The sequence below is a fragment of the Triticum urartu genome, unplaced genomic scaffold (genome assembly GCF_056163025.1).
Source record: "Triticum urartu cultivar PI428250 unplaced genomic scaffold, HENAU_Tu73 scaffold433, whole genome shotgun sequence".
NCBI lineage: Eukaryota > Viridiplantae > Streptophyta > Magnoliopsida > Poales > Poaceae > Triticum > Triticum urartu.
This window is the reverse complement of record NW_028260614.1, coordinates 20,985-25,000: the sequence shown is the minus strand read 5'-3', so window position 1 is coordinate 25,000 and position 4,016 is coordinate 20,985.

Genomic DNA, 4,016 nt, shown 5'->3' with positions numbered 1-4,016 from the left:
AACAACATATAAAACTCTGGACAATTTCGAAATCAGGCCAAGCGTCTTAATACATATGCAAAAAAATTCATTATTGGCCCACCATTGATTAGAAGATTTAGCTTGTATGAATCGCTATTGGTTTGATACGAATAATGACAATCGTTTCAGTATGTTAAGGATACAGATGTATCCACAATTCATTTAGAGTTACTTAATAGTCTATTTCTTATACCATATCTCTATCCCGTGAAATTCTCGAGCCAAAAGATGGATGCATATGCTGTGTTTCATTTTGCTAAATGATATCAATTAAATGGTGTATCAATTCCATAAATTGCATATAGCAATAAATAAATCAGCAAAATTCTTTCTAATATTTTAGATAGAAGAAACATTTCTTCTATCTAAAATATTAGAAAGAATGTACCCTTCTATCCAAATCCAATTTGCATCGATAAAATAAATCCAAATTCCAGTAGTAGATGAATAATTGCAAATTTGTGTGTGTACGAGATTAGAATAACTTCAAAATAACTGACATAATTTTGTATTTTTCCTGATCAGAAAAATACATGAAAAAGAAAGGAGGTAGAAAAATTTTTGGATTTATGGTTAAAGAAGAAAAAGAAGAAAACAGGGGTTCTGTTGAATTTCAAGTATTCAGTTTCACCAATAAGATACGGAGACTTGCTTCACATTTGGAATTACACAAAAAAGATTTTTCATCGGAAAGAGGTCTACGAAGACTTTTGGGAAAACGTCGACGTTTGCTGGCTTATTTGGCAAAGAAAAATAGAGTACGTTATAAGAAATTAATCGGTCAGTTGAATATTCGGGAGCAGTAATTTAATCGTTCAAATTTTTTTCTTGTTTTATTATTTTTTTAGTAGTCTTATAGTAGTCTTAGATTTTTCATTTTGATGAGCCTCGCTTTGAGGAATTCATGGAATAATCCATTTTCATGGAATAATGAATTAAGGAAGAAAGGATATGAGTCTACCGCTTACAAGAAAAGATCTCATGATAGTCAATATGGGCCCTCAACACCCATCAATGCATGGTGTTCTTCGACTGATCGTTACTCTCGATGGTGAGGATGTTATTGATTGTGAACCCATATTAGGGTATTTACACAGAGGAATGGAAAAAATCGCGGAAAACCGAACTATTATACAATACTTACCTTATGTAACAAGGTGGGATTATTTAGCTACTATGTTTACAGAAGCAATAACAGTAAATGCACCAGAATTCTTGGAGAATATTCAAATACCACAAAGAGCCAGCTATATTAGGGTAATTATGTTAGAATTAAGCCGGATAGCTTCTCACTTGCTATGGCTTGGACCTTTTATGGCGGATCTCGGCGCACAGACTCCTTTTTTCTATATTTTTAGAGAGAGAGAATTAATATATGATCTATTTGAAGCTGCTACAGGTATGCGAATGATGCACAATTACTTTCGCATCGGAGGAGTAGCCGCCGATCTACCTTATGGATGGATCGATAAATGTTTAGATTTCTGTGATTATTTTTTACGCGGAGTTGTTGAATATCAACAACTTATTACACAGAATCCAATTTTTTTAGAGCGAGTTGAAGGAGTAGGTTTTATTAGCGGAGAAGAAGCAGTAAATTGGGGCTTATCGGGACCGATGTTACGAGCTTCTGGAATACAATGGGATCTTCGTAAAGTAGATCCTTATGAGTCTTACAACCAATTTGATTGGAAAGTCCAATGGCAAAAAGAAGGGGATTCGTTAGCTCGCTATTTAGTACGAATTGGTGAAATGAGGGAATCCATCAAAATAATTCAACAAGCTGTAGAAAAAATTCCTGGAGGACCTTATGAAAATTTAGAAGTCCGACGCTTTAAGAAAGAAAATAATTCTGAATGGAATGATTTTGAGTATAAATTTCTTGGTAAAAAACCTTCGCCCAATTTTGAATTGTCAAGACAAGAGCTTTATGTAAGAGTAGAAGCCCCAAAAGGTGAATTAGGGATTTATCTAGTAGGAGATGATAGCCTTTTCCCCTGGAGATGGAAAATCCGTCCACCCGGGTTTATTAATTTGCAAATTCTTCCTCAGCTAGTTAAAAAAATGAAATTGGCTGATATCATGACGATATTAGGTAGTATAGATATCATTATGGGGGAAGTTGATCGTTGAAATGATAATAGATAGGGTAGAGGTAGAAACTATCAATTCTTTTTCGAAATTGGAATTATTAAAAGAAGTCTATGGACTGATATCGATTCTACCCATTTTGACCCTCCTTTTGGGAATAACAATAGAGGTACTCGTAATTGTGTGGTTAGAAAGAGAAATATCTGCGTCGATACAACAACGTATTGGTCCTGAATATGCTGGCCCCCTGGGCCTGCTTCAAGCTATAGCAGATGGGACTAAGCTACTTTTTAAAGAAGATATTCTGCCATCCCGAGGAGATATTTCTTTATTTAGCATTGGACCCTCTATAGCAGTCATATCAGTTTTATTAAGTTTTTTAGTTATCCCTTTGGGATATCATTTTGTTTTAGCCGATCTTAGTATTGGTGTTTTTTTATGGATTGCCATTTCAAGTATAGCTCCTATTGGTCTTCTTATGGCAGGATATAGCTCAAATAATAAATATTCTTTTTCAGGCGGTCTACGAGCTGCTGCTCAATCCATTAGTTATGAAATACCATTAACTTTTTGTGTGCTAGCAATATCTCTACGTGTGATTCGTTAAAATAGATCTTTTTCCTATAAAATCCATTAACTATTTATATTCCTTTTCTTATTTAGTATTTGGGTTGGTAAGTTAAACTAGATAGCTATATGAGTGAAACAAAACAGCTTATAAATTTGTAGTAAAAAGAAAAAATCTCATTTCCTACGTACAAGAAAAAAGTGGAAGTAAACATAAGCAGTGTAAACTCTTTATCCCAAGGTTGATATTTTTTAATTAGTCATCATATCTTGAAGCGGCCAAGAATAAAGGATTCACGATATGGAATTCCATTACTAGAATACTCCTAGTTATTACTATAACTTAATAATCCATAAGAAGAATCCACCAAAAGTTAGTGAAGGGTTAGGAACACTAAAGTACATAAAGGATTAGTAATGGAAAATCTAAAACATTAGAGATTTTTGCCCATAAAAGGAATCATAATAAGGACTTGCAATTTGTAGAAATTATCAAGTAGTACTTTCTTCGGATTCCGATCCAGAGTATGTTCCCATTCACTTGTTAAGGAAATGGCTATCAAGAACGAATTAACCCTTTATCCATTTTTTCTTTTTAAATACCCCCTCCCTGGGGAAAGAAGAATAGTAAAAAAGATATGGAGTGCACTAGAAAAAATTTTCATTATTTCCTTCCTCTATCCATATTCATGCAGAATTGCTCATGAACTAATACCCAACTCTTTCCATTTATTAATTGAATTCCTATAACAAGTAACAAGTGTTTTATTCCAAGATTAAGTTATTACTGAACAAAGAAAAATTTTCATTATATTATAAAGGATGAGATCAATTCGGAAGCGCTTTTTCTTATTCTAGCAGACGGAATTCCTTTGGTCTAATTTAGGACTTTCAAATCTATTTTATTTTATCTAATTCTATCTACGCCCCCGGGGCTAGGAACAAAACAGTCCTTTCCTTTTTCTGATCATAGAGAAGCCGTATGAAGCTAAGGTTTCATGTACGGTTTTGAAATAGCGGTGGGAACTGTGATGTTATCACCGACTATGATTATCTAACAGTTCAAGTACAGTTGATATAGTTGAAGCACAGTCAAAATACGGTTTTTTTGGATGGAATATTTGGCGTCAGCCTATAGGTTTTCTGGTTTTTTTAATTTCTTCTTTGGCAGAATGTGAAAGATTACCCTTTGATTTACCAGAAGCGGAGGAAGAATTAGTAGCAGGTTACCAAACTGAATATTCCGGTATCAAATATGGTTTATTTTATCTTGTTTCTTACCTAAATTTATTAGTTTCTTCTTTATTTGTAACAGTTCTCTACTTGGGCGGGTGGAA